The 26044-nt window shown below is 46.9% G+C and overlaps 1 long non-coding RNA gene across 1 annotated transcript; it reads left to right on the plus strand.

Annotated features, from left to right (window-relative positions):
* The first annotated feature begins 6760 nt into the window (after nt 1-6760).
* LOC135281159 (uncharacterized) lies at nt 6761-10851 on the plus strand. Its single transcript, XR_010347903.1, has 3 exons — nt 6761-7044; nt 8410-8532; nt 10437-10851. It is a non-coding gene; the product is annotated as an uncharacterized LOC135281159 (long non-coding RNA).
* Nucleotides 10852-26044: the final 15193 nt, after the last annotated feature.

A 26044-nucleotide genomic window follows, 5' to 3' on the forward strand; every position in this document is an offset into this window, starting at 1 on the left:
GTGAGCTGACAGGCTGCCTGGGCTGTGCAAATCAGGACTTTCCTTGAATGCACTTTACTGGTAGCTGTTTGGTGTAGCTTACACCCAGGGTTTTCTTCTGTCTCCTTTGGACTAATGGTACAGAAAATTGGGCTGTACTACATCTGTACAAGATGTTCTGCAGTCTTCAACATCACTAATACTTAAAAGAAGCATCTTAAAGAGATTTAAGTGGCATAGTTTAGGAAGTTAAGTGGTGTTGACTTCAACAGTAGAGCTTTCCAGTCTTTTGCAGCAGACTCTTTGGACTTAAGTGAAATCAGGTGCTTTAATTAGCAGAATTTCCTGCTTCATGTGGCTGTCCCTAAACCTGCAAACTATTTTCCACTTGCTTTATCAGGAGGTTTTAGAATTCCATTATGAAGGAAAGCTTTATTTCATAGAGGCTTTCATGTTTAAAAAGTATCTTTTTAATTAATGTTAACATTTTTCCCACTTAATTAGCCACCAAAATGCTACAACAGGAATTTAGAAAGATTCTTAAATGGCTTCTAAAACCCAGCATCTTTCAATTATTAGCCTCGAGCTAAGTAATCCTTTGGCAGAGATGAGGAATGCACGCCTGGTGTGTTCTGTGGGGTTCTCTGTCCCAGGTGGGGCTGGTGTGGTGGCCACAGGGCCCTTCCAGAGCCTGTGGCTGTGCAGGGGCAGGGCCCTGGCACTCCTTGTCTCAGCCCGGGGCTCCTGGGGACACATGGAGCCTGGGCAATTCCCTCAGAGCCCTCAGTCAACACTGGTGCTTTCTGCAGCCCCCCTCCACTGGGCCCCTCTCACTGTCCCAAAAGGATAACGCACTTGGGCTGTAGTGAATAAAGCAGCCAGAGTCCCTCCTGTGCAGGGCAAGCATCACCTGCCTCGGGGGGTTTTGTAAAGCATGTTCCTCAGTGGCCAGTGAGGTTGCAGCACTGACTTTGGTTGTCCCAGCAGTTTCCAGGGGCTGTGGAACACCAGCACTGTTCATTGGCCACAGTGGGATGGGAGGGGGGAATGCACACAAGGTACCAGGAGCTCCTTGGGATCTGCTGTGAGCCCTTTGGACAGACACTGCCTTGTAGAAAATCTTAAAATTCAGTATTAAAATGCATCAGTCAGCTGGTTGAGACAACATATAATACCAGTCTAAATCATGCTTTGTAGTATCTCACTGTTCTATCAGATTTATTTTAAGGTGAAGTTGTCTCTGGGTGCTATAGAACAGCAACCTGGGCATGAAGGGGAATCCTGGGGTCCCTGTTTGCTGTTGTCATGGTGTAACAATGATACATGTTAGAAGAACTCACAGTGCTTTTCCAGCTCTGAAACTCAAGCCACAGGAATTTTTTTTTTTGGTACTTATGTGTTTTTTACAAAACATCAAAGCAGAGGATACAAAATGTTTGCACTTAAAGTAGGTGTGCTCAGAACCTTGTTCTGTTTCTGCTGGAGTTCTGAGGTGGCCACGTCCAGCTCCTGCCCATGCAGCCCTGTGTACCTGTGCTCACAGAGCAGGCCAGTGCTGCCCAGGTTTGTTCTTTTCCTGGGGTTTTCCATTTTTATATTGCTGTTTACACCTAGCTCTCTTCTTTTGAAGTGAATTATTTGGGTACCATCTATAATAGCGTATGTGAGATCAAGATGGGGAGAAAATACCAAATTCTGCTGTTAAAGTGAGTAATTACTTGATCTCATGTAATTAATAACTCATAGTGTTTAGTGTTACCTCTCTGCAAGATTATAGTCTCCACATCACTTTCAAACCACAAAAATCTGTGCATCTTTGGTATGCTTTAGGCCAGTCTTGTGGCTGTTTTTAAAAAAACACCTGCTGTGCTTTTTTGAATATATTTCAAATTTCAAAGCTCTGGGGAGAGAGCTTCACCATAAGTTTGCAAGAGTGGTATTGCTATATCTGTTTCATAGAGTACAGCTGAAGATAGCTAATGCTGTCTTCAACAAAAGTGTTCTAACACCTGTTTTTCTATTCTCCCTGAAAGCCCCAACAAAAAGAAATGCATGGTTTGTGCTTAGAGGTGAGTGAACTTCTCAGCTGAGGGGGACCACCTTCTGGAGACTTGCATTGAATGCCCTGCCAGTAATCCTACTGTTTATTCTCCTGAAGGAACTATAATTTATATTTTTGCTTTCATCTCCAAGCTTTTCTGCTGAAAAAGCTCACTCAGTGAAACCTGTTTTTTTTTTCCTGTCTACATTTAAATTACTTCCTGTGAAAGAGCATCTGTGATCTCCCATGGGGTAGGCAGGCTTTTTTCCTCTCCCTGGAGAAACTGTTGTCCTTAATGTGAATCACTGAAGATGCTTGTCTTGCTGCTAAAAGGAATTTTAAAGTCTTTGATTTAAGTGATTGCGGTTTTCAGAGCAGGAATCTGCTGAAGCTACGCTGAGTGTTGTAGCTGCAGAGGCTTGTGTGCTTCCAGATGACAGTGCAAGGATGCAGCTCATTTGGAGTCTGAGATTATTAATTAAAACCTGATTTGTCTGCAACTGCTTGCTCTATAACAGCTTCAGAATTCCTTAGGCCTAGATGCATATCCCAAAATATGAGCAGTTAATCTGTCCTGTGTAGAAATTTTCCAGAAAAATGGGTTCAACATATTTAAATCCCAGTAACTGGGTCTTTAATCCCTTCAAGACAAGACCTAAGAGTTCCTTCAGAGTAAGTTTCCAGGTTAACTCGATCTTTCCTGATTGACCCATGAGCCTTGTCTGAATCTGGTTTTCTTCCTCCCATGTGTGACCCTACCCAAGAAGCTTCTCCCTGTGCTGAACACAGCCTGTCTGAAGGTCCAGATGTTTCTGGTAAGTGCTTTTATGTAATTTGTGGTGGTTTTTCCAAGTTAATGTAATCTTGGATTGCCTGCAGGTTGTGGGGCTTCCACCCCTGAAGACACTGCAGACTCCATCCTGTTCTTGGCCCTGCTTTGGGTAGAGATTGGAGCAGGTAACGTCCCAGGCTCACTTTCCACCTGGATTAGTCAAACATTTGCTCTGTGCTGACCTTCTCAACACAGTTTTATCTGTGAGGGGGTAAAAGGCACTGCTGTCCTTGCTGCCAAGCCACAGCTGCTGCTCAAAACACTGACCACTGGTAAGAGCAGATGAATTTTCCTTTCCTATAAGACACATGCTCCTCTGGAAACTTAAAGGTTGCCATCAAAACTGCAACTCCTAAAGTACAGGTAGCCCTTCAAAGCAGAAACCAATCCCAAATTTGACTATGTGGATTTCTTGTCTCCATCTTGCACATTTCATGAGCTTTGAAGGAACTGGGTGGGTTTGGGCTGGATTGTGAAGGTGCAGGTGTGTGCTGAGTTTGTGTCACCCGATGGAAACATCGCCTGCAAAGGAAGGAGAACATCTGCCAGACCCTGCTTTTGATCAAGGCATAAAAATGCCATTTTCTAAGGGCTGAAATTCAAGTTAAAAGTTTCTCAGCAGTTCTGTATTAAGGCCAAGCCCCTTCCTCATTCATGATTTGGCAGGTTGGTAACTAATACAGTGAACTGGGGAGTGAAACATTTATGTTGGATTCTGTTAGTGTGCATTCTGATGTGATTTGGTACACAGGAAAGGGCAGAACACTGAGGATTAGATACATAATCATTTAAGGCTCTAAATGTTGTTATGTCCATTTCTTCTATGACTTATTGAGAGATCCTAACCCTGAATTTACACCTGTTACAACTTCCTACTTACTGGAGAGTGCCTCAGAAAAGAACCAACTGAGCTGTTGGCTTCTTGAAATTGTTTTACATAAACCGGGGATATTACCTGAAAAGTAGATACCAGATTATTTATTCTGTTTCAGCCTAAAATCTCCAGAAATTCAGGTTTTTGGAAGGTGTTCCAATGCCTGAGTGAGCACAAACTATGCACAGATGTTCAGCAGGAGATGCTGAAAATCAGAAGGAATAAGTGATGTGCAAGAGGTGGTACAGGAGCCTTGGAAGGTGAAGGGAATTTTCCTGTGGACTCTCATTGCCCTCAGCTGCAATAGCTCTGGGCTTAGACTGGGTAGGTTTGTATTCCTGCTGGCCTGGTTCAGCATTGGCTGTAGTTGCCAATGGATGGCTTTGTTTCACTTCAAAAAGTCATTTTTACAGTGGTCAACATGCAGTATTACCAAGAGCTACACAAAGCCAAGAGCCCTGAGTTCCCAAATAAAGCCCTGATGCAATGGTGTGGAGGGGAATCCTTTCTCCTTTTTAAGCCTGTGGCTTTGCTTCATGGTTTAGGCTCAGTGGAGGCATCTCTGTGTCACAGGGGATTTCATGGGAGTGATGCTGATGCTTTAAAATATCTCCTAAGTTTTTTAAAGCAATGCAAAGAGCCCTTGGGATTATTTAGATACTATACCTAGTCCCTTTACCCCTTTGAAAACCAGTCCTTCAGCAAACAAAAATAATTCCTTAGGTGATTCTTGCCAGTGATTTTGCAATGTTCTTTGTGAAACAAAATGCCCAGAGTCAAGTAACAAGTGCTGTGCCCACAGGCAAGCAGGTGATGGCTCTACAAAGTGGTGATCTGTTGTTTCTGCACTGAGAATCTCATTGCTCTGAGAAAAAAAAAAAAACCAAACTGCTCTGACCACAAAAATGAAGGTTTGGTCTGAAGAATGTGCAGCTGTCCAGGGCCTGTGCTGCAGGGCAAGATGGCAGCAGAGCTCCTGCCAGGAGGCTGCAGAAAGCACAAAGCACCAGGAGCTCTCATCTGCTGCCTTTCCAACCTGCCTGGCAAGCACTGGGGTGGGCGTGAATAGGGATCTCCTGAAGGAAGACAAAACCAGCCCACCGGGGGCCATCACCTTGAACTTGCCCTTTCAAGTGTTATCTATAAATAGGGTACCCCAGAGCAATCCAGCTGGCACCCTCTAGTCAAGCTTATCGTGATCTCAGATAAAACTATCAAGTGGAGCCAGATCTTCAGCTGCTTTATGGAGCCTTGCCAGTTTCCACTGCTTGGGAATGATCTGGAGGAGCTTCTTCCCATGCTGGAGCCTCACAGGAAAGGAGAGGTGTGAACCTGCCAGTGATGGCTGTGCTGCAGCTCACTGATCTTTGCAGGTAGAGAGGAGGAGGAGGTGAGAATCCTCTCCAGGATTACAGAGATCTCATGTCCTGTAAGTGCCATGTGGTGGTGGAACCCCTGGATTTTTGGGAGTCTCACTCTAGGGCATACCCATAATGTGGCAGTGACCCAGCTACTGTGTAAATATATTTAAAAAGCAGCATTTGTCCCCGTTTTAGCACGTAGAGGCAAGGTGGTATGGGCAGCCTGAGGTGTGGGGAAGGAGTCCTGGCTCTCCCAGGGTCTGGAGTTTTGCTTCTTGTGTTTTAGCCCAGATTTTCTTCTGGAATGTGGCATCCAGCAGACTGTGCCAAGAGATGCTCTGCCCTGTGTGATGGCAGGGCTGCACCCCTTCCCTGTGGGTTTGCTTCCCTGTGCCTTTGCCTGTTCAGCTATGACTGGTGGGGAATCAATTATTTTTTTAGCTGAAGAACTCTAAGATTATCAGATGAACAGAACTGTGCAACAGAAAATCTTGAATTTACTAGCTGTATTTGTATCCTTAGAAGCACAGTGTGCTGTCATCTTGCCTTTATAAAGATCAAAATCCATTCTGACAGCCTGCTTTGCCTACTTTCTCTGTGGCTTGAAGGCAACTTTGCAGGCCCTTGGAGCTGAAACTGTCACTTTTTGTTAATCCTGTGTGTTTCTTGTGTTTAAACTTTCAAATATATCAGCAGAGCTGGTGTAATCTCCATAATCATGACTTTATTATACAAGAGTGACTCTTGAATATCTAGCCCAAAGTTAACTCTTCTCAGACAGCAGTGGCATGGGTGACAAGAAGGCCAAGATGCTTTTCAGGTGACGTGGTAAAACCTGTGGCACTGCCCAGCCCAGCAGGGTGAGGCTCAGGCTGGTGCCTTGGTTACTGCAGGGAGATGCATGAGGCAGTGGATGGAGTGATGCTTTCCCACTTCTGCTACTTGTATCTCATTCTGGTTTTCATTTGTAGACATATTTTGTCCATTATCTGCCACAATGACACTTAATCCATGTGGAAAAGTCCAGGCTTAGCATTTTACTTCATGAAGCTGGTAATACATTGCAAGTTAAACAACATTATTTGCTCTCTTTTCTTGTCTCTCAAGTTTGCTTCCATACAGGATGTGCTCAAGAAATGCAAGATGGAAAAAGAAAATCAATAGTCATTGATGCTAAAATATTAATGTTTCTTCAGAATGAAGGGTGGAGATTGAGTGAACTCCCAGGAGTTCACTGCAGCCCTGACTGCAGCACTGCAGCGTTTGCAAGAGCATTGGAGAGCAGAGGTAGGGCCAGCATGGGCAGGGAAAGAAGAGTGTGTTGTGAGCTGGCTTTTGTGGACTCTCTGAAGGTCTCTGACACCTTGCAGAGTAAGATGTGTCCCGTGTGTCAGGGAGGGAATGGCACCCAGCATTTCCTGCTACCCTGTGCTCCTGGAAAAATCCCCACAGGGTGTGCATCTCCTGCTCCTGGGTGGATGCAGCAGGAATGGCCCTGCAGCTCCCACTGCCCAGCACGTCCCACGCAGCCATGGCCCCCTGTGTGCCCTGTGCCAGGGCTGTGCCCCTGCCCTGGGACTGTCCTCTTGGCTGGGGAGTGAGGAGCCATCCGGGAGCTGGGAACAGGTGCACCAGTTCTGAAATGAGTAGTTATTGTAAGGTGTGGCTAGGACTTGGAAAGGATTACACAGAGAAACAGGCCAAGGTTTCCCCATGCTGAGGGTGTCCTCCCTCCCCAGCGGTTCAGCCCTCCCAGTTACCCTTTCACAGTGGGTTTGTTCCATTACTGTGCCAGAAAAGTGTGTTGGTGACAGAAAAAGCAGAGTGTGTCTGTGATCTTTGCAGGCTGCCTGGCAGAGCCGGCTCTGTCCTTGCCATGCTGCCATGAGGGGCTCTGACACCTCGGCTCCCAGCCTCCAGAAACGCTCTGTGTTCACACCATGCTCCTTTTGTTCAGGTTTCCAGAGGAATTTCTTTTTAGATGGAAACCTTCAGATGGGATTTATGTGAACATGAAAACCCATCAGGAATGGGCAGATTTGGGTTTCCCAGCCCATTCCTTGGGTGCTGCTGCCATCTAGGGTGTGAGCCAGCAGAGCCTCAGTGCCGGCCATGGGCAGCCACGGCCTTATCACACTGCCCACGGCCTTATCACACTGCCCACGGCTTTATCACACTGCCCACGGCCTTATTACACTGTCCACGGCCTTATCGCACTGTCCACGGCCTTATTACACTGCCCATGGCCTTATTACACTGCCCATGGCCTTATCACACTGTCCATGGCTTTATCACACTGCCCACGGCCTTATCACACTGTCCGCGGCCTTATCACACTGTCCGCGGCCTTATCACACTGTCCACAGCCTTATTACACTGTCCACGGCTTTATCACACTGCCCACAGCCTTATCACACTGTCCACGGCTTTATCACACTGCCCATGGCCTTATCACACTGTTCCACAGCCTTATCACACTGTCCCCAGCCTGCTCTGCAGGGCTTGCTCTGAAGGGTTCATGGCAGCCAGGCCAGGGCCCACTGCAGCTGCCAGGGCCGAGCCACGTTTGGGGTCAAACATGGTCGTGTCACCTTACTACAAGGTGTTGTTCCAAGGGAAAAGCTGTGCAAATGCAGAGGAGCAGTGTTCTGAGGTGTCATTGTGGTGTGGGGACACAGTGTGCTGTGGGGTTTGGTTCCTGGCGCTGCCGTGCTGCAGGTGCTGCGGGTGCTGCGGGTGCTGCAGGTGCTGTGGGTGCTGAGGGTGCTGCGGGTGCTGTGGGTGCTGCAGGTGCTGTGGGTGCTGAGGGTGCTGTGGGTGCTGAGGGTGCTGCAGGTGCTGTGGGTGCTGCAGGTGCTGCGGGTGCAGTGACACTGCTGGGGCTGGCAAGGAGCCCTGGGCTCACGCCAGGTCTTGCCCCTGGCTGGCCAGGTTGGCTTGGCTGTTGTTTAAAGGTCCCTGTGCAGACTGCCAGCGTGTGTGGAGGGGGTCAGAGATGGCCGTGGTGACTCTGAGCTGAAGCCCCACTGAAGCAGGCTTGTGTTCCACCTGGGCCGTACTGCCACCTTTGTTTTTGTGTCAAACAGGTCTGGTCTGCCAACCCAAGAAGTTTTTACACACACTTAGAATGTGAGCCAAAGCCAGGCTGGCTCCTGTCCAGCCTGAGGGGCACAGGGAGGGAACAGATGTTCATGTCAAACCAAAATAATTCCTGTGATTGAATCTGCACTAATGGCTCTGGCCCTGCATCAAAGACTTCAAAGCAAAAGAAATTTTTTTTTAATAGTTCCAGCTCAGGTGTAACTGAAATCCCATTTTACAGACTATTTCCACAGACTCCATGTTTGTGAAGCCCAGGAATCAGAACTCACTTTTCTGCAGAAAACCGGAGCCTGGCTGAGTGTGCTGATGCCACGTGGATTTTCCCTGAGCCTACCTTGATGAGGTAAAGCTCTGAGCTCAAATTCCTGGTTAATTAAATTTACATACGGTGTGAAATCCCTCCCATCTGCCCTGGAGCCAGGTGAGGGGCTGCCAGGGCTGTTTGCCACCCTTGGTATGGATGCAGCAGTCACTGAGTAATGCAGATCAATAGCTCTGCTGTATTATTGTGACCCTCCTGATGGAAGGAATGGCCCTTGAGATCCCTGTGGAATTCAGAACGGGAGACACAGCTGACACAAACAAGCAAGTACATTTTTTAAACTTTTTAAAAAATTATTATTTTTAACCATTTCTATAAGTAGAACCAAAGCTGTGGATCTGCATCTTATTCTGGCAAATTGTTTCCTCCTTGTGCCCCCCTGTGGTACCTCCTTACTCTGCTTTCATTCAGCAATATGTCGTATTTTCTTTTCTTCCCTTTCCTCACATCCTCTCATTTTTTCATTGTTTTAAATAAGTCTGTGTTGAAATTATCTGTATAGCCTCTAGTGTCCATTTGTGAGACAAAGTCCACCAAAGGGCCAGCAGGAATTAGGTGTTTTCATCTCAATGGCAGCTATGCTTTGTTCCAAGTTTCCTATTGATTCTGATGAATTTCAGTAACTTAGAGCACAAATTCTGACATATTTTTCATCTGCTGTGGCTGTAGAATGAAGTATGGATCAGATTTTAGAAGATCTATAGTTTCAAATGCTTTGACATGTTCTTTTGGGAAGCCTTATAAAGTTATTCGTGCATGCAGGTAACTTTCCCTCCTCCATTTCTTACAAATCAATTCTTTACACAGCTACCACAACTTTTTGCTCTTTTGATGTAAGCGTAGGATTGATCAAACCTTGGAGTGTGCTCAGGAGTGGAGACATGACTTAAAACATGCAAAATAATACTGGGGTGAGCATGTCTGAGGCTTGTAGTGCTGGGTGTAGTGGGGCAGATTTAGAGCTACTTGGTTTTACACCAAGGCTTTGGGACTCACTATTTACTTACCTTCAATAAATATTAGTTAATGCCAATATTTACTTAGCTGACTTGCTGCACTGTTTTGGTTTCATTTTTACTTTTTCATGTTTTGAAATTATGTGAAGTTGGAATAAAATATTCTTCCCTTTCAAAAAAAGCAGAAGACTGCACACCAAAGAGCACTTCAGTGGGTTGTCCCCTAAATTTTCTTTTGGGTAGCCCCTGTTTTTCCCTTACCTTTGGAAGAACGTAGCAGAAATTACTCATTATTGCCACCCTGAGTTTTTCCCCATTTTTAAAGGCTTCTTGGACATTTTCTCCCTATCTGAAATACTCTTTGGAGTCCTGTGGGGCTGGTGGGAAGGTGATTCAGTTCCTAGAAAAATGTTGAGCTGGCAGTTTTCAATGTGTGAGTGCTTTAGATTCATCTCAAATGAGTACATTTAAAGGTGTATTGATTTCAGTGTGCTGGGAACTTGATTTTTTTTCTTATTTGTTAATATGGAGGTAGCTGTTGGAGATAGCTACTCACTTTAAGTATTACAGATGGACTGAAATCCATCAGTGACTCAGAGTGCAATTAAATGCTTTCTATTTTGGGTATTTAGAGATTTCAGAGGCTGCTAGCAATTTGTTATGAAAGCAATTTGGTTATCACAAGTATTATACATTGTGTCTTTATAGAGTTATATCATACCTTGAAGTGATGCTTTTGGGCCACAAAACAAGAGAAGTGGTGCTTCACTGAGGGGCTTTCTGGATGGGACTGTGAGGGATGGTGGTGTCCCTGCAGTGGTGACACTACCTCAGCAAGACTGAATATCAGCAGAGAGAAAAGCAGCTTGCTAGGCACAGGCACCAGCTCTAACTAGGAATTTCAGGAGAGACCTTTAGTGCCATAAATAGCTTTAAAGTAATTGATTAATTAATGTTTGTGTCCCACAGAAGGAAACCTTCAGCAGCTTCCCTTAGCAGCCATGCAGAGCCTGGGGCAGAGCTGTGGGGTGGATTTGCCACAGAGCCTGTGCTGGACCTGCACTGTCTGATGTGGAGCCACAGCAGGAGCCTCAGCTGCAGAGGATGTGCCCACCTGGAGTGTCATGGTGTGTGTCACCTCCTGAAGGATGGCTCCATCCTCCCCAGGGCTAACCTGGCTGGTGCCCTGCACAGAGGGGATACCCACACTACAGCACATGAACCAGCGCAAGGGAGCTCCAGCTCAGCTGCTGCTGCTTCAGGCCAGAAGACCCCAAACCTGATGGTTTTGACATAAAAAAAGATGATTTCACTGATGAAATTGGCCTGAAACTGGTCATTGTTGGCCTGATGAAGGTGCATTTCAATAAAGGTAGCTCCTGGATGTATGGCTTTCCCTTTAGATTTTACTTTGGGACTGATTTGCTCAGAAATTGAGGCATTGCTTCCTGCTTGCATGTCCACAGGTGATAAAAGTGGAAGTGCCTTGATGGGCTTTTCCTCAGAGTGGTCTTGTAGTACTCCTATAAACTGGGAGTTTGAGTAACAGCCACAAGTCATTGCATGTAACTCATTTTAGACTCCAACCAATACAGTTTATGGTGTGGAAACACCTTTAGTGTCTTCTGAACTTCAGTTTACTTTGGTGCAACATCTCCCTTGTTCTGTAAGAGTCCCAAAACTTGTTTTTGAATAAATCCCCATTTCTCTGCTGGCTTTCTGCAAGTTCCAGATCTGGTTCTAATTATTGCAGTGGGAGCATATGTTATGTAAAGAACTGACAAAACCCAAAATCATTGGAAGAACCCTGGTGTACTGATGGGTTTTGTGTGAGCATCCAAACTGGGACAGATTAGTTTTCTCCCATAGATCTAAGTTGCAGAAAAAGAAGTTAGAGGTGTCCAAATCTGCATGTGAGGAGCTGTGGGTGTCCCCTGCGTGTGACCACCAAGGCCCTTGCACAGGTGCTCTGAGCTCTGGGCTTTGCTCTTTGGCTGGAGCAGGGCTCTGTGGTGGCCCCTGGTAACACCCAGTGGCTGCAGTGTGGCCTTGCTCTTCTGTGACCCCTGTGAGCACCACACCAGGTCTCTGCTCCCACCAGGAGCTGCCAGAAAATAGGTTTATAGAAAGGTAGTGGCAGGAGACCTGGCAGCTGATAGCAGAGCAGCTGTATTTGTTGTTTCTGGCTGCCAGAACACAAAGCAGAATCAATTTAAGCTGCTGTACAGATAAATACATCTTTTAAGGTGAGAGATACTGTATAAATATAGTGCCACCAACACCCTAGACAGCATTTTATTGTGAAATTTTATCTGATATTATTAATTTTACTTGGAGAAAAGCATAAAGGAAATACATAAGAAATAACACATCATGTCAGGTTGTCTATCTATGATCACAGAGACCCTGCTCTTGTCATCCATTGCTGGTTGGTGCTGGTGAGAATAACAGACAGTGAGAGGGGCACAAGAGCCACTTCACAGGGTGAGCTGTTTCTGCCAGCTCACCTGAGCCCTGGTTTTCAGCTGGGCAAACTGGTATTGCTCCAGTTAGAGCAATTTAGCTTTCAGATGGCTCAGCATCCCCAGGAGGAGAGTCTGACTTTGCCAGGAGGTACTGTCTATCCCCGGCTCCCTGTAGGGCAATTTCTCTTGGTGCTGGTGACAGCAGTGCCACCAAAGCCATGCTCTGCCCAGCAGGGTCTCCAGGAGCTCTTCCTTCCTGCTCAAGGGTGGTGGTAAGCTTCCTAAAGCTGAGAGGTGCTAAACATGTTCCTGCTCTGCTTAACCTGGGTGTTTTTTGCTTTCCATGAGCTGATCAGGCTTGTTTCTGTCAGCCTGGTTAGGGCTGAGGTGGTCTCAGCAGTTTGTGTGTCACCCCTCTCCCCCCTGAGCTCTTGGGTGGCCTGGCCCCTGGGGATGTGAGGCTGTGTGAGCCTGTGAGGGGGGGCAGGAGGAAAGTTCACTGCTGGGGTTACAAGGACAGGTCAGGAACTAGGAAATCCTGTTTGAATGGGGGCCTTCACCGCTCAGTTTGCAGTGCCCTTGCTGGAAACCTTGCTCAGCTGAGCTTGTTTGGAGGAGCCTTGGGTTATTTTTGTCTTAGTTTTAAGCCATTAAGGGTTGTCATGTGTCATTAAGTGACAACTCTCTCAAGGATGGGAGCTGGACACCTTCATTCATTGTAGTAGCCTGGTGCTGGAATTCCCACATTACAGCATGGCTCCAGGCAGTGGTGATTCAGAAGGAGGAAAACATGTTCTCTCTGCTGGCACATCAATAACAATTCTAAAGGCATCTGGGGACAGTATCCCTGGGAATATTCCCACTTTCCAGTAGTGAAAAGATTTGCTACTCATCCTTTTAATTCTTTCCATTGCTTTAGGATGCTTAATAATATCAGACCAGAAAACTTCATCACAGCTGCCCTTCAGAAACCCTTGGGCTGAGAAGAGAACTGTTTGGAAAACACTTTGTAGCAGCACCACTGCTTTTAATACTGTGGTAACACGGGGATAAATCTGTGCTTTTGTAATTCCATGACAGTGTAAAAAGTCTGGAAAGCTGTCCAGGCAGAGTGGGAGGATAAACCCCAATGTCAATCCCTGATGACTCCCTTCGGCCTCGCTTTCCTCCTCTGTGACTTTGTGAATACATTTGGCAGTGGCTGAAGTTCAAGTTACAGCCACACAGAGTAAAAGTGGATGTCATTGAAGATGTGCTCTGGAAAGAAGATGCAAACCTGCTGTACATAATGACATGGGATAGTTTGAGGATTATTTCTTCCTAAATGGCCCGATAACTATTCTGGACTGCAGCAAAGAGAACACAGTGTCCACAGAAATTCTGCAGCATTTTCACATTTCCCTTAACCTTATAAACACCATTTTTAATGGACTGTTAGCAGGATGTCAGGCTGGAATGTTTCCCCAGCCTCTGAAGGCGTGCAGACCTGCTGTGGAACGAGCTGGTGCGCACTGAACAGGAGAGGGCACTGGCACTCCAGCAGCTGTGCTGGGCTCGGCACCCAGGCGCTGCCTTTTTGCTGCAGCTCAGCACACACACTCTCATCATCTTCTGCTCTTAATGTGAGAAAAGTCTATGAGAAGAGTGAATGAACTGCATTTATTGTCTGTGTCTCTCTGGGGACAGGGAAATCCCCTCCTTGCACCAGGTGGGTGCAGCTCCTGTGAGTGTCTTTATGAAGAACTCTGCTGTAGTGTCCTTTTGCTGCACTGACATTAGGTATTCAGTACACAAACTAAGGTGACATTCATGCTGACCGAGGCAAGCTCAGGTTGTGCATTCTCTCCTGCAGCTGTGGATGTGCAGCCCTTCACCCCAAGATCCTGTATGTGCTGCCTCCCCTCCTGCCCCATCTCTCAGCCATCAGACACTCTGAAAGGCTGAATTTCCCTCCTGCTTCACAACATTAACCACAGGATACTGGGGAGCAATGTGCAAGTGGCCCCTAACCAGTGGGTGAAGAGCTCTTGTTCAGGCTCTGTCCCTCTGGCCACCATCTCCAGTGGTGATGGTCATGAAGGGCTCCATGCCCTGACTCAAAATGCTGGACACAGACCTCTTTTCTTGTTTGTTTCTCCTTGCATTTCCATTCTTTTTTCATTTTCACCTTTTTGCTTTGCACTTGTAAAGGGTCTATCATACTGGAAAGAACGAAGTTCTGTTTGTTTTCAAATCTAATAAGTCTTAATTAGTCCCAAAGTAAAGCTTTCGTGGAGCTGTCAGCATAATTACAGGCTAGGAGAACTTTCCTGCTGAATCTAAATCCAGCCCCCGGCTTCCTGGTCCTGACAGAGTGTGCCAGAGGAATGGGGGACAAGGCAGAGGCAGGGGGAACAAGGCAGGGGTGACAGCAGCCCTTTTGCTTCTCTCCCAAGTCCTTTGCAAATTTTTTCTGCTCTGCATGAAGGTTTGTGAAAGGCAAAGCAGAATAGGCCTGACAGCAATGAAAGGAAATATATTTAGAAACATGAAAAATAGGAAGAGAAAATGTTTTATTTGCATTATTCACCAGGTTCTATTATTTATTACATTGCTGTGCTAGTGCCTGGTTTTATAACTCCCAAAGAAATGATTGTGCTTCTGAGGGCAGCTTTGTGCTGCTGTCTCTTGAATATGGGCTCTAGATACGAGGCATTCTTTGGCTGCTGTTGCTCTGAGGGTGGGGAGGGCCTGGCACTGGGTGCCCAGAGAAGCTGTGGCTGCCCCTGGATGTGTCCCAGACCAGGCTGGAAGGGGCTTGGTGAAACCTGGGATGCTGGAAAGTGTCCCTGCCCATAGCAGAGGGGTTGAAACAAAATGATCTTTAGGGTTCCTCTAACCCAAACAATTTCACAGGTCTGTTTCAGGGCTGCTTAGTTGAAATGGTGAATTTGTCAGGTTGGGTTTTGACAGGAGAAAGGTGAGCACATTTATTCTGCTTGCTGTGTCCCCAGCTCAGCCTTCTGCAGAATTTTTCCTGAGGTTATCTTGTGAGCTTGGACAAGGGCAGGCAGCAAGGTGCAGTGGAGCGATTTCCATGCTGGATTTATCAAAAGTGATGGGGCAGCAGGACCTGCTTTCCTGCCCAAGCAGGTCAGTGGGGCTTCATCCTCCTTGAAGACCTTCACAAGCACTGGCTTATCCTCAGGCTCATCTAACCCAGAAGAGCTGTCCTGGGCAGCAAAGGCACATTTCAGTCTTGCACAAGCACGTTTAGGAGGTCTCTGCATTTCAGCATTGTTTGTGAAGGGTATGGAGCTGCTGGTGTTCTCTGGGGTGGTTGGGATTGGCAGTGATTGTGCACAGCTGGATATAAGGGGAATGGATGAGCTTAGGAGAGAGTTTGCTGCATTTTTCATAGTATTACACAAATGAGAATGTTGTTTTCTTGAGACAGGACAGCGTAAATTTGGTGTTGATGTGGTTTGGTTTCTTACTGCAGGTTTGTGGGAACACTGTCCCTTGGAGCAGGCCCTGCAGCAGCTGCTGCCCACCACAGCTCTATGGCCATCTCAGATTAATATTTTCCATTTATGATACAGGCAAGATATCTATCCTGCTCAAGAGTTCTATCCTGCTCCACAGGAGACACAACTCAAGGTGTCTATGCCTTCCAGTGCCTTCCAGTGCCTTTCCACAGGCAAACATTTGCACATACATAAAAAATTAATGAATTCTCATGTGAGCCCCATTCAGGTCCGAGTGTCCTTTAATGAGGCTCTGTCTGGAAGCCCAGCATTAAAAACTGTCCTAATTCAATGGTCATCTGAACCCTAATAGCCTGGAAAAAATAAGGAGCTAAAATGTTTCTCTATGAGAATGCATAAATATTCAAATGTTAAACTAAAAGGGCTCTCATCTCATCCCACAAACCATTTGAGACCATTGCTCATTCAGCCACCAGAGGATTTTAGTACTTTAAAAAAAATTGCCACAAAACATCTGCAGTGTGCAAAGAGCTGCTCTGCAAAGCATCTTGTAGGCATTCTGTGGTGCACCCCTGAAGGATTTATTACCTCAGCTGGCTGGCTCGCAGCACATCATCCTTCCTCCGTCTAGATGGCACTCTGCAGTCTGCTAAAGCCCTGTGCAAATGAGCACGGAGGGCAGGTCTTACAGTCACTGCCTGGAACTTCAGTTGCAGTTTTGTCAAACTCTGATTCTGTGAATGGGCAGGAAAGGAAAGGGAGGAGAGAGAGGGGAGAAAAATGACATCCATGGGACCTTTTGAAGTTTTTGAGCTCTGGGAAGTTAGAAGAGTCTTTTCTTCTGGAGCAGGTGCTGGTGCCTTAATGTTCACCTGATAATACATGCTGAATATTCTCCTTAACCACTTCTACCTCTCTCCTGCATATTTCTTGTCCTTGAAGGTGCTTCTGAATCTTTCTGGTACTGGATATTTGGTCCATCTGAGCTTGTTCACCCTTTCTGTCCCTTAGGTCACATAGCCTGGCCTTCAAAGGCTTGCAAATAAAGCAAAGGGGTTAGAAAATAAGGATGCTCATTAGTTATATACTGACAAACTGCTGGGCTGTCTCAAGGTAATAAGTTTTTACTTTTGAAGGCAATTTTATGTTCTTCTGCAGGTTTAATTTTCTGGTTCTTCTTGGGCAGGAAGAGAAATGTCTGGGGGCACCAAATACAAAGCAGGATCCAATAAAGGCAGCTTGGGGAGGATGATGAATGAATGCATGGGGATGTGCTGAAATGACCGGGGGAAGTGCAGTGAGGAAGTATGAAGAGAGATGGAGGAGGTGGGAACAGCAACATGCATTTTTAAACTGCATTGAAATGGCAGCATCCCCAACAGAAGCAGAATGCCACTGATGCCATTTTTCCAATGGTCTGAGTTCATGGTATGGATTTCAGGTGTGAGACAGTCAAGTTCCTTAATCTTTGCAGATATCTGGGGATGCTCAGGGTACATATGCAAGATGTGTATGCATCATGTGTATCCCTATGTAGCTTATTGTAAAATTGTGGAGTTTATTGGCTTAAAAGGGATGTTTGGAGAGCATCCCAGGCTGCTGCAGGGACCCTCCTTTCCCCATGCTGGGGCACTTGGCCATGGTCTTGTGCCAGTACAAATCCCCAGCACACACTGCTGAGATGTTTTGCAGGAGCAGCTCTTTGCTGGGTGGCAGCTCTCAGAGCAGGGTTTGCCAATCCAGTGCCCAGGGTGTGGTTCTGCCCTGGGAGCCCACGTGTGCTGCCTGGGGTGATGGTATGAGCACAGCTCACATGCTCCTGTACCAGCTGCCACTGCTTCCTGTCCCTGATGTTACTCATGTCTGAAGATGATTACCTGCATGCCCGGAAGCACTTCCTAAAGTTCTGCCCTTTAATCTCTTCCCCTCTAGCGTGGGCAGTTCTTCTACAGCTGATTCTTGCCAATGTGCGTGAGTTCCATTTGCCAGACTCAGGTGTGCCTCATTTGTTTAGTGTTCACCTGATTGTTGTTGCCTGTTTGGGGCTAAGGATCTCTGGGAAATGGTTTTGTAAGGCTGGTGCCCAGTCCTTCAAATTCATGGCCTCAAGGCCTGCTATCTGAAGCAAGGTCGAAGAGGATGAAATGTGTGCAAATTAGGAGATTTAAGCAAATTAAGTTACATAATCTTCTGGTGTCTATTGACCAAAGATGTGTCAAAAGAAAACCTACCTATCTAGGTGCACGTATCCAACCTCTCTCCATCCCTGTCCTTCCCTGGCCAGAGTCCCTTCCACAAGGCATTGTGTTTTGTGTGCCACTTTGACCTGCATCTCCAACCCTCAGCTGCATCACTTGATGCTCCTCCTAAATTAACAGGTGCTCTGAAATTCACAATTCATGGTGTCTGCACGTGAACCCACTCTTTCTTCAGAGCTGCTTGACCCTGCTCTGGACAGCTTTAAATTCTGCTGTCTGCTACCCCCAGGCAGGGATGAAGGCAGGAGAGTGATGGAAACCTCTTGGTGGGTTGTCACTCGTCATGGTGGCTGTGAGGTGTGACTGGATGGACCACAGGCTTGGTCACACAGGATGTGAGTCACTTGAGGGAGCTGTGCTGTCCTGACATGGAGCAAACAGGGGTGGTGAGTCAGAGGTGGCCTGAGCGTGCCATGGTGGAGCACCAGAAATAAGCTCAGGCTCCGTGGAGGAGCTGCTGACGTGGAGACAATAGGAATTTCAGGATTCTGACAGTGTGTAAGGGGGTGGCAGAGCTCCAGATGGGGTTCCCCATGGTATAAGCTGGAGCAGGCTTTGAACCTGTGCTGCTTTTAGAGCTGAAATAGGTTTTCATGTCTGTCTGCTGGCCCAGCAACACCCTCACTGCACTGAGGAGCCTCTGACTGCACTGAGAACCTGCCAGGGCCCAGCAGCAAGATTAATGTGTCTGGGAATTTCCTGGTGAGATTTTTTGTGCTATTTACCAGAAGTCCCTTGAAGGCAGAAATTATTGCATTAAAAGATTAAGGCATCATTAATCATATTTTTTTGTCTTCCATTTTCTTCTGGCAGGCTGGCTCAGTATTACTGGTAAGTTTTTTTTTTCATCTTTTCTCCATTCAGAAGAAAAAGTTTCTTCACGTCTTTTCTGTGACCGTGCCATCCTCAGGTAAGAAGGAACCTCGAGAAAATTTTGGGCAGCTGAGTGGAATTGCTCACTATTGTGAACACTGACATTTTGACCTCCTTGCTTTCTATGTTTTTTTGAGTGATGTATATAATTCATGGTTCTTCATAAAAAGAATAGAAATCATTAAAAAAAAAGTATTTATAAGATATTGTAATTGTCCAAAAGTCTTGCCTGGGTGTGAGGGGGGCAATGTGGGATGGAAGGTGGTTGTAGATGTACCAATTTCTTCTGTGTGGTGGTAGGGGTCGAGATGGAGGGGTTGACCTGGTGGTGGAGCTTCAGGGCGGTTCCCAGCTATGATCTGGCTCCAGAAAGAGTGTGGCTGAAGTATATTTAGGTGCCCATTTTGGAAATATTTGGAAAATATGTCCTAACTTTTAAAGCAGAAAACTTGAAATGTAATCAAGGAAGAAATAGCTGCTGTGATAGAAGCAGGGTGATTTTTTAATTTCCTTTGGTTATTGAGTGACTCTGCACCACGGGCCATAGATATGACAGAAATTTGTGTCCTGGCTCCCTGGTGCTTCATTCATTTCCATGCCCACAGCTTTCCTTCTGTGCCATGTCAAGGAGGGCCCTGGCTGTGCCTGGCACTACTGCGAGCAAAGCATTTCTTAATTTATGTGCTAATTAACCTGACAGAGCGACTCGATCGTTGGGAGCCTGGGCTCCGGGCAAGCCTGTGTGTGCAGGCAGGGTTCCTTCCCGTTTATTCGAGCTGAGCAGGGAAGGCGAGGCTGGAGCAGTGGGAGGCAGCGGCTCGGGATGCGCCAAGTGCGAGCGCTGCGGAGGATGCGGCAGCTTCAGAAATATCTGCTCTCAGCCTCCCCTTTCAATGGAAGTTTTATTTTAGAAAGTTTTAGCTAACGTCATTCCAAAGTTTATTTCCATTTTATCTTTTAAATAAAGAGGCTGTAAAGCTCCTGGCTGGCGTTTTTCATTGCTGCCGGCTGGGAAAAGAGAGGTGAATGGGCTGCTTGTCTCCCGCGGGGATGCTTTAGGGGCTCTGGGCTGCAGCCTGACCTACCTATGGCCGGGGCATGTGAGGCTGTGGGGTGGCTCCTGCCGCCTCTGGAGCTGGGTCATCCCTGGGACAGCGCATGCAAAGCCCTGTCACCTGTGCTGCTGGGTTTGCTTTGCTTCCTGGGCTGCCTCTGCTGCCCCAGCCTGGCACCGAGCCTGGCCAAACCCCTGTCAATGGAGGAGATGTGAATCTGTGCCTTGCTGGGAGGGCAAGGCAGTTTTGTGGGGTCTGTGTCAGAGTTTTTGCCCTGACTGGCATGGGGAGGGGGATGCAGAAGGCACAGTGTGCCAGGGGTCCTTGTGCCAGCCCAGTCCGCGGGGAGCTGCAGCCCCAGCTGCATGTCTGGCCTTTCTGTGCCTTCCCTTAATGTCTTGTTTCCTACATGCCTGGCATAAGATAACTTTAATACTTAAAGTCATATAAAATGAAAGTCTTGTAGTTACGCTTTTCCTAAAGAAGCCAATTTTGTGTTAAGAGGGAGCATTGCAAAGGCCAGTTCCAAAGCTGGACTTAAGCCACTTTTGGGTTCATTTCCTGCACTGCCACAGGCTCCATTCCTGCACCTGGGCAAGTCACTGGAGCTGCTGTGGGCTTTTGATGGAAGTCTGTGATGAGAGCACCCAAATCCCTTCAGTACAGGAATTCTCTGTGTTCCCACACACTCCTGAGCTGTGCAAGTGCAGCATTTGCCTCACAGGTGTGATGAGCACAAGGATGCTGATGGTGCATCTTGTATCCCCTGGTGGTGTTTGTGCAGACTTCTCTCTTCCCTTGCACCTCTCCCCTCTTGGCTGGAGCAGTCCCTCCCCCAGGAGATACAGCCAGAGTGTGAGGGCACTTTGTTACTGAGGAGCTTTTCCAGCCCACACCAATGGCAGGACATTTGGACTGGAAGCAGACTTGCTGCTCAGTTTATTCTTTGGTTTCCTCGTGTAGAATAGGGGAATTTTGAGCATATGGATAAAGCTAAATCAAAATGATAAAGTATTTCATTTCAGACTGAGGGCATTCACACAAGAATAACTCTTCCAGAATAGCTTATCACATAGACAAACTAAAAAAACTAATCTATTTTAACCAGAGGAATGAAGGAGGCATGGAGCTCTGGGTGACAAGCACAGCTCCCACAAACACATAAATCACAGATCACAATAGGCTCTTTTAGAGCTGTAGAAATGATAGTGCTGTTTTGGTAATGGAACACCTTGATCCCATCTCTATGTGCATGTACTATATTCATATTCTACACATGTATATATTCCCATTATATATATAAAAAATCCAATTTACAGGTGTGGGCTTTAATTAAGAGCTCTGATGTGTACTTTTTACTAAAATAATATGATGGAAAGGAATGCAATTTGTCAAAAAAACACTGCTGAATTTATGACGAGAGCAGGGAGATAATGGGATTTCTGAGACTGTGTGGATGCTCTTTGCAGTCATTTGAGAGGACAGGATATGGGGGAACTTAACTGAAAATGAGTTTTTTCTGAGATTGTTTTAAACCTAATGTATTTGCAACTCCTATTTTGTGGATGCACACAGATTCTTATATGAATACTGATTTTTTTTTAGATAATTTATTGTCACAAGTAGTTTTTGCCTGGAAAAAAAATCTGATGCTGCAGATTCCATTAAATATATTCTTTCATAAAGCCAGCCTGTATTTCTTTTTAGTCACAGCATTCCGACAAATTCCCTACTAAATCTGCTGTTCTGACATGTGAAATGTTGCCTAATCACTGGAGCTTTGTCACGTTTTTCCCCCCTCCTTTTAACTGGATAATGTGAATATTCCCCCCCAGCTAATCCATGCACAGGTTTGGGTGGAAGTGCTTGTGGTGGTTTGGAAAGCACAACAGACGTGTGACTGCAGAGGGTGCTTCATCCATGTATGGATGGGCATAAAGGCTTGATGAGCCCTCCTGTGCAGGAAACCTGACCCCAGTGCACTCTCAGTGAGCAGAAATGACTATTTCTGCCTTCAGGCTGGCATCAGAATGTGCAGTTCTGCAGATGTGAGGGGCTAGTGGGGAGGGGGTTGTCCTGCTCCTGCCTCCTGGTGACTTTGCTGAGGCTCTGTGGGTGTTGGGTGAACCATGTGGAGCTGGGGGGAGGCTGTGAGGCTGCTGGGCAGCTCTGCTGAGGCAGCTGGGGGCACTGTCCTGGGTATGATCTGTCATTTTAAAAATTAATTGAATCCTGCAATGGTCTCAGTGGAAGGGTACAGTAACACAGCCCCAAACCATCCTCAGGATGTTCATGGGTCCATATGAGGAATAAACCCCAAAGATCTCAGTGTCCTCTGCTGCAAATGGCCTTGGCAGGCAGTTTGAGCTGTTGGCTCCTCAGGTACACTCCATGGAGCATCTTGGAATTTTTCCCACTGCCATTAACCTCATTTTTGATGCTGTTAGGGGATGTGTCACACATGGGTCAGAGATGGGCAGCTAGGGAGGGCCATCAAGCACAACTGGGAGAGTTTTGTCACCTGCAGGACCCCCACAGCCTTCTCACTTGTGTGTCCAAGCTAGGAGGTGCTGTTTTGCACATCCAACTCCACCTGCACCTTCTGCTTTGGGCTCCTGATGTCAGCCTGGCATTTTGTCCACACATCACTCACACTTCTCACCGAGTGGAGTGGAGCTGATCACAGCCCAGGCTTCTGCTTTAAAATGTTTGCTGCATCTGCTGGTTCTTCAGTGTGTCCATTTTGGCTGGGCCAGCAGCCACCTGCAATCAGATTTTCTTCCTCTCAGAGGTAATTGCAGACTGAGGCCGAATTAACCCTGCCACTCTTGGGAAAGTTGCATAGCCTGAGCCACAAAAGCCTCTTACTGTGAGGCAACTTTTCCAGAAGCAATATGACTTCAGAGTCTTGTCTGAATCCTTCATATATTTCCAGGCCTATCCTTGCAGTATGGTCACCAGAGCTGCTCACAGCATTCAGCAGTGGTATCTTGGATACTGGATGCTGAAATAACACCCTTTCCTGTGCTTGCTGGTTAATCTCCTCCTTATGTAGCCCTGGATTGCTTTTCCCCTCAGTAACAGCATCACATGAGGAGCTCATGTACGGCTGGTTCTGTACAAACCTCCTCATTTCCTTTCCTTAATTGCTGTTATCTGTATGATTAGCATGACCCTATACTCAGTCCTTAGACAGGCACTGTGCCATTTGCAGCTATTGAGAGCACTTTGCTCAAATAAACGGATATTGCCCGGCTTCCCAGATCTGTTCCCATCATTAATGCTGTTCCTGGCACCCAGTGCTGCCGTGCACACACTGCATCAGCAATGGCTTCGTGAGCTCCCCACATCACTGAGTAATGCATTCAATAGGCTTGGATCAAGCACAGAAACCATTTGGCTACATGTCTGTTTATCATGTAGTACCTATTGGTTAACTAATTTTAAAATCATTTGAGTGCCTTTTTTTATTTTATAAAATACTTTTAGACTGAAAAGCTGCTGCATCTGGAAGTCTGCTTTAAGCTTAGGTCTGTCAAATACTGATGCAACCCAAACACCTGGTTTACTTGATATTTTATTTTCCATGGTTGATGACAGGCAGAATATCTGATCTTTAGCTGATCTTTCCCCAATACCCCTTTTATTTATTGGCTTATGCTGAGCTTTATCCATAGTCCTCAGATGGATCTTGCTATATTCTTTGTATGTATTAATATTTGGCTTGAACTACTCAGGGGTCTCCTTGGCACCTTGTCTCCACATTTTTGCTGGGAAGTCTGCTTGTTTAGGAGTTTGCTTAATGAGAGTTTGTCATAAGAGAAAGCGTTCTGGCCAGAGGTGCAGTCCCAGCAGTGCTGTGAAACACACTGAGTTAAAATACAGGAACCTTGTTGGTGGCAGCTAGCAGCTTTAGCTGGCCCCAACTCGGTGGGTGCTTCTGGATGGGTTTAATTTGGCTGGCTTGGGCAGCCTGTGCCTGTCCCAGCTGGCTGTGGCCCCAGCCTGTCTGACGGGCAGGAGGGCAGTGCTGGCAGACCCTGCTCAGGGCTGGGCTGGCACTGCCAGGGCAGTCACGGGCTGGGGCTGTGTTGGTGCTGCAGAGCTCCAGCTCAGCCTTGCACTGTGCCAGCCCACTGCCCCTCAGGCTCTCACAGGGGTGGAGATGCTGACTGAAAGTTCTGCTGCAAATCACCAGATGATTGGGACTGATAATTGCCCACAACTGTCCTGGAATGGATCCAGATCTGAAATGAGGTTACTTCGTGCGTGGTTTGTTCTGTATTCTTTAAGCACCCCCAGAGATTTATTGCTTCCACAAATAGGAGGGGCAGAGTGTCCTGGTTTTGGGTTTCTGTATCAATACTAACAAGCTTCTCTCTGCATCTCCCTCAGTGAGAGCACCAGTAATATTGGTTTTTCCTGTCCCTTGAGTGTGCCTTGCTTGTTGCAGAGGTGCTGCAAGGCTCACTTGGAGCTGAGGGAAGGGATCTCTGCCTCCTGGAGCACCACATCTGAGAAGCCTGTGCCTAAAGATAAAGAGCCACTTGGTCCATGGGTGTAAACCCACCCTCAGCCAAGCCTGAAGCCGTGCCCAAGTCAGCAGCACTGGTACCTTGGAGCCAGAGTGCAAACCCTGGCTGCTGCACAGGTAGGAGCTGCTCATCCTTTGGGCAGGGTCCAGAGCCAGGCAATGCCTGGCTTTGTCTCTGCAGCACGTGCTGCTGCTGTATTTCTCTAGCTTGTTGCTTGAAAAGAGAGGGCACATCATAGCTTGTGGGGTTCTGCAGAGCAGTAGCCTAGTTTTTCAGGAGGAATTTGCCTCAATCTGTCCCTGCTGGGGATCTTTTGCATGAAGATTGTTCGGTATTGCCTTCAAATCAGGCGGTACCTGCCAGGGCTATCCCCTGGGATTTCTTACTGCCAAATCCCCCAACAGAAGACACATCAGTAGAAAAACAAAACAGGAAGAATTAATCCTGAAAATACAGGTGGGAAAGGAAAGGTGGATTTTTGAGCCCCGTGGCTGTCGTGGAGTGCTCTGCTGACGTGCCAGTCCCCTGTGATGCACAGCATATGTCAAGGCAGCTCCGTTTAAAGGGATAACATCAAGGCATCTGAAAGGCTGCCTCCTTTTTGTTCTTATTTCATCCTGTATTACAGATTTTATTCAGGTTTTTCAGTGGCCTCCTGGGTAATGCTTTATTGCAGTGACAGTGTGGAGTTCTAGTTTGTAATAATGGGATCTATATAAATAATACTGATTCTGCTGCTTCCTGTAATGCTTCCTGCCTGGGAACACTCAAAAGCTTTTGAAAATGTTAATTTCCTGTAATTTGGGATAGAGAAGCACCTCCGGGTGCTGCAGAGGGCATGGCAGCAGTGTGTGTGGTGATGGTCAGCTGCCTATAGCAACCATGCCTTTGAATCAGGGCCTTCAAACAGTTGAGGATCTTTTTGCACCCAGAATGAGTAATTAAAATAATTGGTTCTTTAGGTGTTGGTCTTTTTTTCCTTTTGTCATTTTGAGGCTTTGAAACAGAGGCTAGGTAGTATGAGACTCAGTCCCAAGCACTGAAGATACTGTAAGGGGAGATTCAGACTTGAAGAAGACTCAGATGAACGTTGGGAGAGAGGGATTGTTGCGGCATTTCACAGATTTTGACTTGATATGCAAAGAGATGAGGTATGCTATGACCCAACACACTGCAGTGCTGTGTTGAGGACAGGCTCTTTGGCTCGGAGCAGCATCCTTGCTCCCACAATACAATTTTCCTTATGGTGCTGCCCTGTGCTGGGTGAATCAATAGTCAGATACTGAGGCACAGGCTAAGGCCCCCAGGTATCCAGGCTCAGTTTGAGCATTTATGTTGCTCTAAACAACCTGTGCTTGATCAGGAAGAGGAGAGTGACCTGAGTCCCTGGGACTCTGTCCTGCTTTTCCCTGGGGAGCTGTTGCTGGTGGGAAGGGAGATGCTGTGCTGGGTGTGGAGCAGAGCCCAAAAGGCACGTGTGGCACTGGCAAGAAAAAACATCAGCAACGGTGAACAGGGTGAAGGCTTAATGGATTTCCTCGATCCATGCTCTGTAAGGGCCTGGTTGACAGGATTTGCACTGGATTGACATGGGTTTTCAAAGAAATGAGGGCTGGGTTGTACACTGTCACTATCCTTGGCTGACCTGCCGTGCTCCCTCCTTTCAGGGTAGCATTAAAATGAATATGGTACAGCAGAGAGAGCAGCGTGATTGGCTGCAGACAAGGCTGTGCTGTGCTGTGCAGTATCGACTGCTCCCTGTCCCAGGATCTGTTTCTAAACCAGCCCATTAAGCACAGCCCCTTGGGTGGATGCCAATCCTTTCACACTCCATGGCTCTCGCTCCAAACTGGCTGTGCCACAAGCACTGTGCACAATCTGCAGGCACTGCACAGCCTGGCACACAGCCTGGCACACAGGGACA

The sequence above is a fragment of the Passer domesticus genome, chromosome 15, assembly GCF_036417665.1.
Source record: "Passer domesticus isolate bPasDom1 chromosome 15, bPasDom1.hap1, whole genome shotgun sequence".
Classification (NCBI taxonomy): Eukaryota; Metazoa; Chordata; class Aves; order Passeriformes; family Passeridae; genus Passer; species Passer domesticus.